We start from the raw sequence: 18,935 nt of genomic DNA on the forward strand, positions 1-18,935 counted from the left end.
ACAGATGTCACACAGAAAACTAATATAGTAACATTGGGGAGGGGGGATGAGATGGAAAAAGAAAACAAGGAGTTGCTTGTCATCATACCTAAGTAAATTATTTGAATAGAAAGGCATTTAAAAGGCATGCACATGCATACATTGCAAAGTTGACCGCCTCCCCAATTGCTTTCATCAAGCTAATGAACTTTTCTAATCCTCCAGAAGTTTTTTGTTTGCAGTCAAGATGAACAAAGAGTGGAAAGAACAAATGGTACGGGAAGACAGGAATTTCCAGGGCAGGGGACTGCCAAATTTTAAAATATTTCCCAGCTCTCTGAGAATAAGATTAGTCCCTAAACTTATTGCATATTGGTTGGCATCTGAGGTAGTTCATTTGTTTCTGCATAATTGAAATACCAATTAATCTTTGCAATATTAACAGTCTCTTAAAATATTTTAATCAGACAAAATACCCTGCTGTGATGCAAACTGTGACATTTAATAAATAAAACTTTCCCCATTTGCTGCTTTTCCATCATGCGGAATTACTTCTGCCCACATACCTGTCCCCAGAGTGGCTTATGCTGAGAAAGTGATGAAGCTTTTGTGTATTGTCGAGAAACTTTCCATTTAGAGCTGATTGGTTTGTTATATCACTCTCAAGACTGTCATCTGGAAATCTGAGAAACTCAAGGTGGCAGGGTTAAGCCCAGATCACTGGGCTTGTTCATCAAAGACAAGGATAGCTTGAGGTACTGGAGGATGCAGCACAGGTGCAGGTAAAACTATCAAATAGTTGACAAGGAGATGGCTGGTTTGATATGAGAGAAGAATAGGAAATATCCACTTTAAAATGAATACCGTCCATCGTTTTTCTATGAGACATGGTTCATTGGCAATTGCTGCCTTAACAACATATAAAGTCAACATTTTAACAAAGGAGAATGGCTTGAAAACTGTATTACAGAGTGACACAAACAATCTGTGAGAAATTCTAGCATTTCTATCTTTTCCCTGTCTCTCCCTTTGCAATACTGGTATTTCCAAAACACTGATCTAATAATCTATTTCAGGAAAATATCACCATTCTGCTCTATTATCATCTCTCTTTTGTTCACTTACCTCAGTGACAAACATGTTAGGTGTTTTGTTTTGTTTTAGTACTAATAGTGCTATTTCCCAATTATGTAGCAGGAGAGTATCCTAGACACATACTATCAAGATGCATTCCTGGGCACAATTACTAGGAAGTAAATCCTATTGAACTCAATGGGATCAACTTATGTGTAAACATATTTAGGATTGCAATATTTTCTGTAATGAATCAAGGCAGAATCAATATTCTGCTGGATGGATTTTACTTACAAACTTCTTTGAAAATTTAGATATTGCCCTTCTTCTTTTTTTTAAAGGATTTATACTGTAGTAACTAGTATATTTTTGCACAGTTCATTATAATAGTGTAGGATAAGCATGAAACATAACCAAATCTGATCTATATCTCAATATCACATCTAGGGGCATAGCAAGTGGGGGCGGTCTGCCCCAGGTGTCATCCCTGAGGGGGGTGAAAAAATCCCTCCCCTAGCCCGATAGCTGCTGCGCCGGATGAAACCCCCGGCACGATCACAGCTGCACTGGATCGCGCCCCCAGGTGCACCAGATCGCCACGCCCCCGGGTGCTAGCTCCAACACTGATCACATCCACTCTGTAGAGGATTAAATGATTGTAGGCAATACAATATTTATGTGGCCTTCCCAGCCTCCATTCCCGCAACTGCCTGATCAACTGCATCTTCTGGGCAGTTCACAATCTGTAAAATGCAAATACAATCATCAACACCCAAACAATCCTGATATAAAAGCAACACAAGCACAAAATCAACAAAAAGTAGCACAAAGTGACACAATAGCACAACAGCAGAAAACAGCACTAAAAACCAGCAATGGGAAGACAAAACATTTTGTAAAAGTCAGAAAGAAGAGAAATGTCAACACATGGCACCAAAATCGCTCCTAATGTGCCTGCCACCACAGAGAATGTGCTCTCCCCTAGCAATTATGCACCACACTCAGGTGGAGAAACCTGGCCTCCGATAAAGATTTTAAGGTCCACAAAGAGTGCTTCAAGTATCCTGGCCCGTAGCCATAATGTTTGATATCACCACTTTGAACTGGACCCAGAAATTGTCTGGAAGCCTGTACAAATGATGAGACAATGGTGTAATGTGCTGATATTGGCCAGTCCCCAATAGCAGACGTACTGCCCTAATTTGGGCCAGCTGTAGTTTGCAGAGCACCTTAAAAGTCAGTTCCACGCATAATGCATTGTGGTAATCCAACTGAGAGGTTGCCGGAGCATGAATAACTGCTACAAAGTTATCTCTGTCCAGATAGAGTCATTGCTGGGATATCAGCTGAAGCTGATGAAGCGCCCCGCCCCCAGGCTGCCTGTGTCTACAGCAAGAAAGCCGGAATTAAGAGCACCCCCAAACTATGACCCTGCTCTTTCAGGGGGAGTGCAACACCATCCAAGACAAGTTGAATTCTACCTAAGAAGAAGAAACCATGAACAGTGTCCCTGTCTCATCTAGATTAAATCAATTGGCTCTCATCCAGCTCATTACCACATTCAAGCACAGTTTCAGAATCCAACTGCCTCATCCACATTAGCCAAGATGGGGAAGGGCCTAACACGCAAGTGGTTAGTTGAACATGTGCAAGCACGCTGTCCCAATCTAGCGGCCTCAATAATTGGGAGTCATCCAACAAAACAAAGCCAGATGGTGCACGCCTCCACTGGAACTACAGATGGTACAACATGGTAGCAAATTTTACTTACTATTTAAAGGAGTGTGTAGCTGACAGGATGGTAAGTCTATATTTAAATTGTTCTCATAGTGCCAGGGAACCTAAAAGGAATGAAAGATTAGTTAAAGTTGCAATTCTATGCACACTTGCGCCATAAGAAAATAGCAATGGGAAAGTACATACTTAACACACACAAACGGTACCAGGTTGAATTCACTGCATCTCCAGGTACAGATGGGAAAGACTTTTGCATGCCCTCCAACATTCCTCAAATGAAAATAGGGACATTTCTCACTCCTCCCCCCCAAATGATCCTCCTTGACTCCCCCATTCATTTGTCCCCGCCCACACGTATCATTTCCTATCAGAAGAAGGGTGGGTACCACCAACATTTCACCCATGAGGCACAGCACACACACACTTCTTTGAAAACCCCTGAATCCCTATTTTATTTTATTTGCTTCTGTGGTAGATTTACAAAAAGAAACACACACCAATGAATAAATTTTAGAGGGGGCAAGATTAGACGTGGATACACAAGGTATTTGTTTTTTTCAGTCAAGACCCCTTGCACTCTGCTCTTCTCTGCTCCCCCTTACTTCCCTCCCAGGGCTGACCCTGCCATCTGCCTGCCCCTCAGAGCCGGTGTGTCACATGAGGCTGAGCCTCAAAGGTGGCAGTCTCTACTCCGCCTGCTTGTTTCCAGCTGCTGCTACAAGCTGCCCAAGGGAGGAGGCCAGGAGCAGTGGCCACAGATAGGCCATGGAGTGACAACTGAATTTTCCCTTGCCAGCGCTTGGGACAAGCGCCAGCTCATCCTCTTCCCTGAGCTCAGCAGCAGCAGAACCGGCAGGAGAAAGAGGAACATTCCATGATCAAATCACAAGCAAGGATGGCTTTCATAATTCCAGGACTGTCCTTGGATAATCAGGACACTTGGAGGGTATGCTTGTCTGAAGAGACACTGCCACACAGTGTAGTTAATACTGAGCTAGACAGACCATGATCCGAGTCACTATACAGCAGTTTTCTGTGTTCTATATATCTGAGTGAGGATGCACTTCAATCCACACTCTGTTTGGATAAAGAAGTTAAATGCCACTGCCACCCCCGTTATTTAATTAATACTGGACAGCATACAAAATCATTTTTACCAGGGGGACTATATGCAATAACATTTCAAGAAGGACAGTATACCCTATCTATTTTTTAAAAATCCATGTTTTAAAAACTACCATGCAGGCATATTTATCTGAAAAGACATTTGCCCTTTGCTGAGATAAAAAAAACCTATGAAGCCTGGTTGATAGGGATGAATTACCAGATTCTGTGGAAGGAGAACATTTTGACAAGACAACAAGAGGAGTACCCAAGTATCTCATTACACACTCCTCTGCTTTTGCTGTTATGATCAGGCAAAGAACATGAAATAACAGGAAATGATCCAACAACATTTTGGCAGTCAAAAACAGAGCAAACCTTCAATACAAAAGAATACATCAAGCATTATTCTGGCAATAGAACTTCTGTCAAGAATACATTCGGAGAGGCGTGGTTTGTCATCAAGCAAGATCGATGTGCAACTTTCTCTGGTTTCAACCCACCGGCCTAAAAGCTTTGAGAATAGGCATAAAAGCTTGCTCATTTTTCAATTCAATAGTGTGGGTTATAAAAAACAATTCACGGACAGGATGGACTCTCCAGTGACACAATCACACTCCAGAAACTTATAAATTCAAAAAAAGAAAATCCAATTTGAATCTTGCACAGTTGAGCATCAAAAGTACTATGCACTCTGTGCAAGACCTATTTGACAAAGGCAAGCCTATTCAGATAGACCACTTAAAAGTTATAAAGGGCTCATAATTTTAGAAAACTCAGGTTTTATGTGTTGCCTGTTAACATCACTTGAATTGAACGTGCCCCTCATTTGCTGACAATGTTTGTGTGACTCTATGAAGGGAAAGTACAGCTGATTACTGTTGGCTACCAGAAGTCCAACCAAGTCCTGCTGGGTCTGGGACTCAGCTTTTCTCAGAAGGGGACTCAAACTCAGGTTTCCCCCGATTGATGTTTGTTCTAATGTATCACTAAAAAGAAGGTTTTGCTCAGACCTATGCTTTCTAGGCACAACAGAAGCAGAAGTATGGATGAGCCCTAACACTACAATCATGTTTCCTTCTCAACATTTACAAATACATATACAGTCATGCAGACCAAACGTGACCACTAGGGAGAGGGCCTTTGTGATACTGGCAGACCAGCTATGGAATAGCACCCTCAGAGAGGATTGCCTGGTGCCTTCTTGATCATCTGCTCTTTTCCTGGGTTTTCATTAAACAACTTCTTTTTAAACAATCAAGCCAAACTCTGGCGTTGCAATGTTTTATCAACTGAGCTGCCAATACTTTGATGCTTTCTCTGCTAGAAAGGAAAGTTTTGTGCTGCATTATATTGTCTTTGTTTTTGTGCTTCAGCTATTATTGTATTGTGCATTTCACATTGTATCTTATTCTTTGTTCTGCCCAGGGTTGATAAGCAGCCAATGCAAATTCAGTAAACAGCAACAACTTTTACTCTGTATGCATTGGGTGCAGAGAGCTGCATTTTAGCAACACCAAATTAACTTTTTGTTCTAGTGAGCTACCCTGGCAAGGGGTGGTATTATACATTTCATGAAATAAATAACAATGAGCATGCCAGATGGAAAACAAGCACATATTTCTTGCCTCTACATTTGCAGCATTTTGTAGTTCACCACTTTTTTTGAGCCCCTTCCTATTTTTGAGCGATTCCACAGGATGTTTCAGTATATGACTACAAAGCTACAGAGCTGCTAACTGTAGAAGATTCATGCCAAACATAGCAGGGGATCTTGTAGAAACAGTCAAAATGTTCTTTATACTACTAAGACAACAGTAGTGGAAGTAACCTTACTTACACCTTATATTTGGTGGAACTCCTTGTGTTGACACTGCTCTTTGACATGGATATAATGGTAACACAACCACCTGCTGTTGTTGATGAAGATACATAGAGTTTGCAGATGATTTATGCATCACTTGCACATCAGTTTGCAATTAACCTATTGCATCAGTTAAGACAGTGCTACACTAAGGTCCTCACTCATTTTAGGAAATAATTTTTAAGAAATTATTTTGGCCTTGCCAAGGAGGGAGTCGGTTTCCAGAGTCCTCCCTCCAAGCTAGTATTCAATCAATCAGGCACTGAATGAGTTACCAGGTTTTATTGGCTTCTTCTCTGGCACCAGCCACAGAACATCAAACAACAAGTCAAAAACACGGTGTGTTCTCGCCCTCCCTCGACAGGTTAACTCAAAGATTTATAGGGGCAGGGGAATGCTGGCAACCAGCCAGCCCCATCGCATGCTCCCACTTTGGGGACTAATTGTTACCACCTGCCTGAGGGGTTCCACCCAGCGAAACTTGCTCAAAGGATCTCTACTTCATGACAGGCATAACACCCTTTTTGTGTACAATCCATAATTAGATTTTGGAGGTTTGTAACAGCAAAATTCTCTGAAAGCTGGATGCTGAAAAGCGCTCACATCAACCCTACATCCATTTTGATATAAACAGTATCATCTTGCCATGTTGACTCATGAGGGTGCATGTTAAAGGGATCACGTTGCCGCCTAAAAATTGAGTAATAAATGTGTCACCTCCCCTTGAGTGATGATTTAGAAACTCCCACTTGACAGCGAGCAAAGACACATTGATAGAGAATTTAGAGATATTTTTATGATCTATTAAGAAAAGAAACAAACAGACTGACAATGCACAGGAGAAAAATATACCCTTTCATACCAGTGGGGAAGAATACATATATTTGGCATGAGGTGAATTGCTTGCTTGACAGTGATACAGAAGTATAACCTCAAACAGTTTGCAAGGCAAAGGAAGAAGTAGCTTTTTTATGAAAGAAAAATTAGCAGGATCACCAGTGAGAGATTGAACTAGATTGCTTTTCAAGGCAATGGCAATCAATTTTTACAGGGATGCTTTCTTCTTAATTTTTCACCCTGTTCCTTCTTACATATGTATGTGACGCAAAGCTCTATGGTTGTATCTTCTCGATCCCATACGTCTATTGATTCCACTGTACAAGTTTATGCTAAGGGTTGCTGTGGCCTGACTGACACTTTTTTCTTTGCTTTCCATTAGTATGTATTTCAAAGGAGAAGTGAGTTTGCTTCAATTTTGTAAGTGTTATGTCCAACCACAGTCCTTGCTCAGAAACATCATTGTGAAATGCAAGTACTCAACTCATGGAAGGTTGAAGAATCACAATGCTGTTTATTGTTGCATGCCAGTCCAGTCTTCAGGCATTGCAAGATTCCAGAGTCTCCAAGCTTTGGTTTCCTTCAAAATGAAGGACAGCCCAGACTGTGGTGTCTTTGTGACATATGGTTTATTTACACACATATACAACCTAAGCTGATGATGGAGGGGTTCACAGCATTAACACTTCAAGAGGGCCTTGCTTCTCCCATAGCCACAGCCTTGCATTCCGGCAGAAATCAGGCAAGGCCAGCCTGCAGCCTTGCTTCCAGCTATTGCCTTACAGACACCAACTCTCACTCCTGGCTTTTGTCTTTCTAACTACCAGTGAGTTAAGGGAGGAAAGCCAACCCATTTGGCTTCTGGCACCGAGCCACTTCCTTTGTTAATGACCCAGACTTAGGCCATTACTTCACCAGGAAGCTAGCCTGGCTATTCCAGAAATCGAATCTGTGCTGGATCCAGGAATTAGACGTGGACTCAGGCATACAGCCTAACCCTCCCCCTCCCCCCCCAAAAAAACAACCCTCATAACACTATAGTTATGCTACCCATCAGTTTCTGCCCACAAATATATTGTAGCTACCCTAGATAAGCCTTTGAAATGTGTGCTTCACCATGTGCTGGCTGGGGCTAATGAGAATTGTAGTCAAAGCCTCTAGAAGGCACCAGGATAGTGAAGGCTGCTCTAGATCAGGACTGAGTGGGAGAGGTCATTACAGTTTCTCTTCAATCTCAGGTCAAAGCACTCATAAAGGGGTTCATGGAATGCAGCTTTGTCAGTATTACAGTTTCCCTATTGAACTTAAAAAAGTTAAATTGAGACATAAGGAGAACAGGAAAGAGATGAATGAATATTGGGCTGATCAAGCTATGGGGATAATCCAATGGTAAATACCCCTGGAGGCACAATGACAATGGGAAAAAGCAGTAAAATTCTGGATGTCCGCAGAGACACTTTGATATTTCTTTTGAAGAGGATCAGAATATGAGAAATTCCTCGACCAACTCCAAAGGGAGTTGAAAGCTCCACGTGCTGTCCTTATTCAACAGAGAATTTATTCTCTTTCTGTACATGCATCAAAGTGTCTCGCAGACAATATTTTTTAACAGGAAAAAACGGGTCTCAATAGCTAGTACAAAATGTTTAACTCCCTAGCTACCAGTTTATACATGGGTTTTTTCTGATCATGGTCATAAAAACATTCAAGTAATTGTCTTTTATTTAAGAAATAGTTATTTAATTTTGTGACTTATGGAATCATTTCCTCTTCAAAGCGATTTGCCTGTCTTGAGAGCCTAATTATAAAAAATAGTGATATAATCTGGATACTTTGCAGTTATGCTTTTCATTTTACATTTTGGCTGCATATGCTAAATTAAGGAATAGATTTTCCTCTGGTAATCTTTTTTTTATATTCAAATGCTACTTTGGTTTGCATGCATACAGCAGATCAAGCAGACATTTGGCTAGCTGGAGTAGAAGCCAAATGGGTTTTCCCTCTACTAGTGCCAACATTTTAAAATCTTCTTGCACTAGTCCTGCTGAAAAACAAACAAATGTGTGTGTCATTGAAAACCCATGTACCATCACCATCCAGTCAGAAAGTGTCTAGAATTTTCTAAGCATTGTACATTTCTCAAAAATTAATGTTCATAATCTAATACAGGCAGCAACCATTTCACATGGGTGTTCCATTTTCAGCCCCTGCACACATTGGAAGATAGGAAAGACCACACCCAAATGTTTGCCTCTCCTAATATTCAAGAGGATTTCTGGCCCCACCCCCAAAATCACTGATATTCTGAAGGGATGAATGTTCAGTGTAGGCTTGGTCACATTCAGGTAGGTTACTGTTCCAATGATTTTTCATTACAGTTTATAAATTTTAGTTAACATGTCAGGAATCACTCAGATTTAACTTTCTGAAATATGCGAGTTGACGAGGTTACTTCACAGGATTGTAGTTCATGCTGTTTAAGATGGTCTCATTTGCCCTTTTACCTGACCTATAATCTCTTCTAATGTACAGTCAGATCTGCCATTCAGTTTAGTTATAGAGTTTAAATGTACTATGATCTTAGGAATATTAGACTACTGATTATGACTGTGGCAATTTGAAGAACTTGACACATATTTTTATTGCATCAACACTGACTTGCAGTTCAGGAGCTTTTCTTTCTATATACAATTTATATGTCAAGGTCAAATTCAAAATATCAGCATTCAGGGAAGTCTGATGACATCCAAAAATTGGTGAGACAAAATTGACATGAAATGGAAAAGGGGCACTCAGCTCCAATTTGTAGCAAGGAAAGATCATCATAATATAATAATAATAGTAATAGAACATTTAAGCAATACCTACCAGACTTGTCCTGTGGAGCCTCTCCTGGAAGCATTGAAATGGAGCAGTTCCTCCAACACCACCTTTGTGATATATAATACTGATATTTTGCTGTACTGCATCTGGTAACAGCTTTTGCTTTATTCCTGGATTACTGAAGAGGTTTTATTTTAAAACACTTCTAAAGTATTTCTGCCTGCCTTTTTTGACAGCAAACCACAACTGCAGAGAACCTGTAAAGATCTAGGCTGGGACCAGGAATTATTAATATTACTTTGAGCCGATTAAGGGCACATGAGACCTAAGGATTTAGGCTAAAAAACAGCGCTTCACAGCCTGACTTTTTAGGAAGACTTGCTTAAAGCAAGGAGGGTAAGAAATTCAACAGGACTTTTTAAATCCCTGTGTACATAAAGTGGAACATGCCAGGTGCTAAAGTCTTCCATTGTGAATAACAGCGATCTTGCTACTCAGGAGTAAGCTCCCATTGTTCGGTCCCAGCTCCTGCCCACCTAGCAGTTCAAAAGCACGTCAAAGTGCAAGTAGTTAAATAGGTACCGCTCCGGCGGGAAGGTAAACGGCGTTTCTGTGTGCTGCTCTAGCTTTGCCAGAAGTGGCTTAGTCATGCTGGCCACATGACCCGGAAGCTGTCTGCGGACAAACGCCGGCTCCCTCAGCCTATAGAGCAAGATGAGCACCGCAACTCCAGAGTCATCCGCAACTTGACCTACTGGTCAGGGGTACCTTTACCTTTTACTCATATTTAAAAAGCAGAGGTTATAAAGAGATGCACTACCGGCACCTAGTAACAGTGAGGAACACTTACCACCAGCTGGTGGGGAGTGGTGGGTGCGGTCCAACATGGCTGCAGTTGCTTGGGGAGGCCACCCAGCTTTGGTGGGTCTGGGAGAGGACCTCACTTCCTCCTGCCATGGTCGTGCTGACTTCTGGGACCCAGCTGCAGTCAATCATGAGTGAGCTTGAGATGTGATTTCAGAAGCGGATAAGAGGAAGAACTTATTCCCTCTGGTCTGCTTTGTGGCTATAAAAGCCAGCTGCGCCCAGGCCACCTCAGTCATCACAGATTACCCTAATCTTCATGTTGTAGGGCTACCTGAGGGTAAGCAGGCAAGCCATGTGGAGGACCTTGCCATGGAAGTTTTTGGTTGCTGCATTAGGAACCTGGGAGGAATTTGCCTTCAGATCAATTGTGCCTGTTTGGGGTTTTTGCCTACCTACCTCATAGCAATCATCACAGCTTGATGGTAGATAAGGCATTGGACTGGAACCTTTGTCTAGTTGGATGGGAGGTCAGAGGAGGCAGGCTTCTCCAAGGGATCAGGGTCTCCCTTTTAAAGGGATCCAGGGGGAGATGCCTCTCTCTGGAAGCCAAGATAGGGGCTGCTGGGCCATAGCACCTGCTAAAAAAATTGTGATTTTGGAGGGGTTGCCCCGATTTCATGTACATCATAGGGTGATCCTTAACCTTGGTTAACCCTGCCAAAATTGTCAGCCAGCACACAGGTTGGTTGATTCAGGATAAACACCCAGTGCCTGTACCAAAGCCTGCTAACATCAATAAAGTTGTGGCCTGTTTAAATCCTGTGTTTAATGCAACTATACACACCTTAGCCCCGAAGCCTACAACTCCACTGTCCCTGGGCCCACAATGGGGCTATAGCTGGGCTATATCTGTCTCTCTCTACCTTTTTCCAGCTTTCAGTTGACAACTCCATTCAGTGCATAATGTTAGTTCAGTGACTGGAACAAAATTGTCTGAAAGTTGCTGGTTATAATAGAACCACACAGATAAACTAGTTTGGAAAGGCACCTGTCACCAATACCAAGTAAATAATCAGAACCTGCAAATAGTAGTGCTTAGAACTTCTTTCTCATCTTCCCTGCCCCCTCTCCTTACTAGTTTATCTCTATCTTTGAGTCCAGATATGCATAATATGCAGTAAAAGTTGGGAGATAAGTCGCCCCTGAAAAATTAATGCAATCTATAGTTAGTTGGAGATTTATTAAAGCTTTGCTTCAAGCAAGTCATTTTATTTCCAGGAACCCAATTTTAATGAAATGAAGGAGGTCGACGACTGGATCACTTTTATATTAATCTGCTTTCCCCACACACAATTATACCTTGTTTCCCAAGTCCCATGAATATGGCATTTTTGACATTTTGGGAGGAAGATTTTTGACTTTCAACTGCTAAGGTCTGTGTTTATGAAAAAATAAGTGACCCATTTGACAAGGAGTATGGCTAATACTGTGCCATCGCACTTCCTGAAATATTAGAGCCATTTTTACAATCAGGGACACGTCTTCCAATCCCTTCAGTGTTACTTAATGGTGCATTTAAAATGATTGAAAGAGGACCCTGGGTGGATGATAGGAGCTGCATGTAACCTGAGACATATTTTGTTTTCCACGTAGGGTGATCTGCATCTACTCCTTCCTCACTGCAATTCTGCAGTTTTTGCAATGGCTCATTAACAGGTACCTAATGATAAACGGCGCTGTCAAATTACAAACATTAAAAACCTGAATGGTGTACCCTGTGTGCTTTTAACAGTATAACCCCGTTATAGTAGTTAACCATGGTATTTTGCAAAATGACCTCACTGAAATTAATTCTCTTTGTGTAATATCCAACATTAGTCATACATGGAGGAGACCTACTAAAATCAAAGGACTTAAGTAGCCCACTGTTTTCAATGGGTTTACTCCGAGTATGATAGTTGGATATCACCTTTTTAAAGTGAAGCAGGCATAAAATTTGCAAATTTGCTTTATGAGTCTTCTGTTTCTGTTTTTCAGTACAAAGTTGAGGTGCACAGTCTCTTTCCTACCATGCAAACGTGGCCATTATATTCATTAGTCCTATAAATATGTGCACAAAGGACTTAAACAGTCCTGAAAGCCTTTTGTAAAGATATATGGCATGAAATGTGAGTACTTAGGTGAATTTTCTGTGTCTAGAAACTACTACTCGATGTTGAAAGTAAAGTGCCCACCAGAGTGATGCAATATGGGGCCTGTTTAAAAATGCCAATCTTCAAAGTTTATTTTTAATTAGCTGTGAGCAATTCTAATATGAAGAAATTAAAAACTTCCTTCTGGGGAGCAGCTGGGCTATCTGTTGTTTACAGTGCACTGTGAAGCTGCCTGTTCCACAGCTTGCTTAGACTGAAACAGAAATGAGACTTGATGTGAATTAAACACTGTTGCTTGTGTAAATAATAAAGATGTGGTTGACAGTCAGAAACTAATTACTGTAGAGTCTAAGAATATGTAAGCTTACAGCTCCAGGTGGTGCTCTCAAAACCATTACTTAGTATTCACATATATGAAGGGGAGAATCGTTGGCATCACTAAAAGTTGCAGGAATAAGGAAAGAGGTGGCTTTAAAAAAATAAAATCCCCTACAACAATAACATGACAACATCCGCAAACATTTGAACAGCCCAAGGTTTCTTCATAAAAGCATTTGTCTCTCTTGTGCCTAAATTGTGACAGCATAGTGAAGAAGTATCTTAGCCTCAAACTACTTCTTTTTCTTTTTATAGGACTTTATTATCATCCATTCTAGATATCAACTGGTCCAAATTAAGGACTCTTTTACACGAGCATTTTCTGCTGGTTAACAGAGGATACTCCATCATTGCTGATCAACAGTATAGTCCTATGCATGTCTACTCACAAATTCCACTAATGTGCATGAGACTTGTTCCCAGGTAACTGTGTTCAGGATTACAGCCACATGCTCCTGTGAGCTGTAATAGGAACCTCCAGAATATTTTTCAAAAATGTTTCAAAACTATGTGTGTATAAATTAAAATTGTTTTAAGGACCACGAAATTCAAAAACCATAAGAGGCAAAAGGAGAGATTCCTGAGTGCAAATAATGTACCACACGCAGGACTTTCACAGTTCCAAGGCCTGTTCATTTCAAGGTACATTACGGTGAGAAGCTTCCTAGTGTGTTGTACCTATAACAGCTGAGCCAGGTCCAACTAAGATGTGGCAAAATGGCTTCTTCTTCTTCTTCTTCTTCTTCTTCTTCTTCTTCTTCTTCTTCTTCTTCTTCCTTTGATAGATGGTCAGGGCTACTCTTCACCCAAATGCCACACACCAGTGTTTTCACACACTGCCTGCCTTCCTACCACCCGCAGTAGTAGTCTGCTTTGGGGTAGCTGGTTTGCTGGCTGGCTGGAGCAGATGAGCAAGAAGGCAAGGTGCCTTTCGGCGCTGAGGCTGAGTCCACACACATACCTATTAACCTTAGCTTCAAATAATTCCTGAAAGTGTGTTCACAGAGAGTATAAGCAACCTTAGCTATCAGATGCCATATTGAGGGTTTTGGGGCCAATGAAGACATTCAAGCAGTGCGGGGGGGGGGGGGGGAGGCCAAACCTCCCCAGCCTGCACTTTCTCTTCTCGGGTGGAATCTGAGTAGCTGAGCTTCCCACCACTCTCAGCACACTTACTTTCAGGCGGTGTTATGCATTTAATGAAAATGGTGGTGTGTAACTTCAGCCTTGGCACAACACACATTGCGGCTGCCTGTCCATCGTTTCTGCCACCTGTCTGGGGTTGTCTGGAGGCTCTTGAACTGTAAGGTGGTGGTGGTGGGGCTCGGATATAAGTTCCTAAATCTGGGGCAAGCTATGCCACTGGTGTTGTTTGTTTCATTATGTGGCTCTGGAATTTTTTTTATTCATTTTTTGTGAATTTTTGCATGCTTTCAAATTGATTTTTTGGTCATATGCTTTTCAGTCACATAAACTGGCCATCAGTATTCACTCAAAGTAGTAAACTGAAGCAAGGGTTGTATGTAAATGAAAGATTTCTTTTTGAGGATTATACCTCATTGGTGTTATACAACTTGTTGAAGAAGTTATCATCTGTCATTTAACCAAAGATGAATAGGGTTGTTGTTGTTATTTCGTTTGGTTGGTTGTTTCTGTGTTTGCTTTTAATGTTACCTGCAAATTATTCATATGTATTGGAGACGATGTAAGCATTTTGTTGAAATTGTTGCATTATAGCGAAAACCTTATTTACTTAAAAGCAATTATGTGAGCTTCATTCCATTGCACATAATAGGATTGTCTGCATCAGCATTAACCAATATAATGCCCTCAAGTTATTGGACTCCATTTCCTGTCATCCATGACCATTAGTCATGCTTTTCCAATAATATCCAGAGGACACCTTTCACCCATTCAAGTCAAAACTTAAGCTGTAATCCTAAACCCACTTACTTAGGAGTAAGGACCATTAAATTTAATAGGACTTACTTAGAGCTGCTCTCTGTAAACGCTACACTGAGACAAGGTATCATCACCATACAGCTCTATTTCTCAGTAACATCTGAAGTCGGAGAGGCTTCTAAAATTTTTTTAACTTACTTGGTACCTGTCTTGGACTGGTATTGATATTGTGTATGTGCTATTGTTTTCAACTGTTTTAATATTTATAATTGCCTGGTTTTCGTTTTGTTTTTGTTTTTAAAAAATTGTATATATGCAATTGTTCTAACTGTTTTTAAATATGTAACTGTTTCATACAAGTTGTTATATTGAAAATCACTTCAGTGTGCACATCATGAATGAAATTAGGATTATTTATTTATCTCCAGCCCATGTGGGTATAGGCAGTGCTGGTGGGAGGCAGAGGAGGACTGTTACTTGGACAAAAAGCAGAGAAACACTTTCATTGCACTTATGATATTGTACAGCAGCTTGGGTAAGGATTTTCCATTGCTAGAAATGCAGATTTTTTTAATGATAAATCAAAACTCACCAAAATCCAGTTCAGCTCTAGTGGAATATCACTTCTACAAGTCACACACAGAGACAGTTAAACATCTCTGCCTCATAGTTTTTGCAAACCTCGGAAGGAGGATAGAGCCAGAGGAAGAAGAAAAGGGAAAGCAACAGCATCATTGCAATCTTGCCACTTTCAGCGCAATGACCTTGTACACATTTATCAATCATTCTCTTACAAGTATATTTTAACATCTGGATCCTCTCTTTGAGATTATCTCAAATAACTTAGTCTAAATTTGGTGCTATTAGTGGGAAGCTCATAGCCCCTGAGAGGATAAAGATTACAGCATTTCTATTTTTTTTCCCCTCAAAGAGATTATCTTGAGATGGTTCACATCCATTGCAGGAAAAGCCATTTAGCCATCACAGAGGCAGATGCCCTTCGATAGCTTTGACAAGCAGGATGCATCGTCTCAGAAATACTCTGTAGGCCTGGAAGATGAATGAGTTTTCTAAAAGGTTTTTTTTTAGATGAAAGTATCTGTGTCCCTGCTGCTGTGTTCTTAAAAGCTGCAGATTAGATGCTATGAAATGTATAGGCAATGCAAACTACAGCTAGGCTGCAATCCTATACTCACTTTGCTGGAGTAAAATCCATTGAAATCAGTAAGAGGAATTATGTGAACTGTGCTATTTGCTTATTTATTTGAACTGAATTGTATTTTGTGTGTGTGTGTTTTAACTACACTGTAAATAAACTTGGGGTAAATATTGTTTGGATAATGTCATATACTGTACAATACACCCGAGGTGGCACTGAACATAGTTCTATCCATGTGGAGCCAGGACTTTTCTGTGATGCTTCTGGTTTTGTTAAAGAATAAATTTATTGTGTAGCTTTTGGACTAGTGTATCCAGTAAGGCTTCTACTGCAGATTATGTCTTAAGTAAATACATGAACATAGAAAGGCAGACATATATAGGATTGCACTTTAACATGTCTGCTCAGAAGCAAGTTCAAATGTGTTCATCGGGGCTTATTCTGATACATAATACCACAGAATTATTGGTTGAGCCTAGCCTAGTCATCTCCCAGCATAATAGGAATGAGAGTTATTTTATCCAAGTCTGCATTACAAATAGTGAAATTTGAACTGGAGAAGTTTGGTATATGAATTCACCCAGTTCAAAAGGCCTCAACTAATTGTTTGTGGAGCCCAGGTCAGGGATATTACAGAAGAGTAGATCATTTCCCACTTAGTAGCCTCTGCATTCTTACTTAATGTGCTTTTATTATGGTATCTTTTCACCTTTTTTAATGTGCCTTCCTGACATTTGTAAGATTATTGGTTTGTAAATGAGCTACTTAACAATTTTTTTTTTACTTTATGGCTTAAGTTAATTGTTTCCCAGTTGACAGAGAGGAAATTAATTGGGATATGTGTGTGAAAATATGAGTGAGATTCACTCTCCTTCAAGTTTGGCTAAATCTGGTGACTTTTAGTCTCTGCCTTTTTCACCCCGTCCTTTTAAGCTGGCTATTTTTGTCGCTCACATGTTTGCAAGTCAGTGATAAACAAGATTAAACCTTTGACCACCTGCAGTATCTCTCCAAAAAATGGCATTGCTAAGAATAGATTCAGATGATAGTTGGTTTTCTGGCAAATATCATAGTGTTAACATTTTCTACTTATGATACTGAAATGAATGAAGAAGAGACAGCATATTTTGAACATCCACCTACAGTAGTTCATTTATTAACAGCATCTCTCACTACATTTCCAGCTTGTCAGCACCACTCTTGATGCATCATCCTTAGTGATCTGCCAATTAAGTCACTACTGAGGGGCGAATAGGATGGGGGAGCAGTGTCCCTGATCTGCCTTCAGGTGTACTTTTTTCACCTTCTCTGCTATGTTCTGATTTGGCAAGGGAGGAATGATTTGCCTCTAACTAGCTTTATCTTACTGCCTCAACTTGGGAGTTTAGGGCAGACTGGTAATTTGGTGGTCACTAATGAGTCACCCTTCAGTGAAGGGCCTCTGACCAATCACCTCGTTGCAATCTAGCTCAGTGTATGGTTTGTCTGATGTTCTTGGGACCTGAAAGGACTCCCCTGCTGGACACTGGACAGCAGGGCAGGATGGGCAAACAGGGACCACCCCTCCTTCCCCAGTACATTTTCATGAAGTTAAAATAGGTGGTGGGGTTTGAGCCAGGTGGTGTTGCCCAAGATCCAAGATAAGTATATATCTGCATGTGCTTCATTCTCTAGGCAGATTCCAAGCCTGTGTTTACATGTGATCATTAAGCTTCTGTAATAAAACTGGGATCTTTACACAAAATATATGTCCTGAAAATTTTCAACCTGGAGTGTGCACAGGCAAGTCTGTTCGATGAACCCCGCTGTTATATATCAGCCCAGTCGCCCTCACTTGTGTGAGTATAAAAGGAGCAGGGTAAGAATCATGCTTCTTAAATGAAAAGTGGGACAACATGTGATTTGTTAACCAATTAACAATCTATTTGGGTGATAGGTATTTTTAGTTTTTCTAGCCACTGCTCAAAAATACTAGGGTTATCCCCTCCAAAACACACAAGGAGGGGTTGCAAAAGAGAAGGAGAGAAAATACAAACTGAAGTAAACGAATGGAAGTGTATTTAATCTTAATTAGCATGGTGGATTTTTGAAAGCAACTTTGAAGGGACCCTATTAAGAGACGAATTGGTGAGATTTAAGCACCATAGAACAGTGACTGTCGTTCCCAGATGTTTTATGCAGTTGTGAGTCTCAGGGGGTTTAGTGGCATTTAAAGCACAATTGCGACCTATACATGTTTACTTGGAAGTAAGTTCCACTAAGTTCCTTTGACCATATCTCCAAGTAAATGCTCATGAGAACGCAGTGTAAGCCTAATTTATTTCAATGTAACTTAGACTGCAACATGAGAGTACATGCTTACATGAGAGTAAACCTCATTGAACTCAGTGGGGACTTGCACAGATTTACAGAGGATCGATTTGTAAGCATGCTTAACTTTCTCTAAAGTTTGTTCTTAGATTTTGGTGCCATACATGCGTATTCTACGTAAATTTGTAGTATAAAGATAATGCATGCTATTTATCAATTCCTAGCTGTTCCTAATTAAAACCTAATTAAAAACTGGGATTTCAGGTACCTTTCCATAATTTATTGGGAGTTGCTTGCTAAGGTGGCTATATATAGACACCTGCCTGGTACTCCCCTGCCCTTGCGCACTTACCAATATTAAGGATTCAGGATGCTATGCAACTGACATTTTTTCATTAACTTTTCCTACCATGGAAAAGTGCTTTTTGGCACTTCCACCACTTCCACATGAGAAAAAAGATACCATTTCCAACATCTTCCATCACCATTTTACTGATGCTCTGTAGCATCCAGTGATATTGCATGACCATTTCATAATAATAATAATAATTTGCGTGGACAGGCGGAGTCCCCAGATCCCGCACGGTCCCCCCGTCATGTGGAATAACAACTCATGACAACGTGCTATGGGATAAAATTGGCCACAACTTTATTAAATTTCAAATGTGGGTAGACCTTGGCTCAGGCATTGGGCGTTCTCCCTCCCCAGTCCCCAGCCGGGGACCTAGGGAGCATCAGGGTTATCCAGTGTGGGGGGGGGGGATGGGCCAGCTCTGGAGAACATATGTTCAAGCAGAGATAGCCGCCC

The sequence above is a fragment of the Podarcis pityusensis genome, assembly GCF_964106645.2.
Source record: "Podarcis pityusensis genome assembly, chromosome: 4".
Classification (NCBI taxonomy): domain Eukaryota; kingdom Metazoa; phylum Chordata; class Lepidosauria; order Squamata; family Lacertidae; genus Podarcis; species Podarcis pityusensis.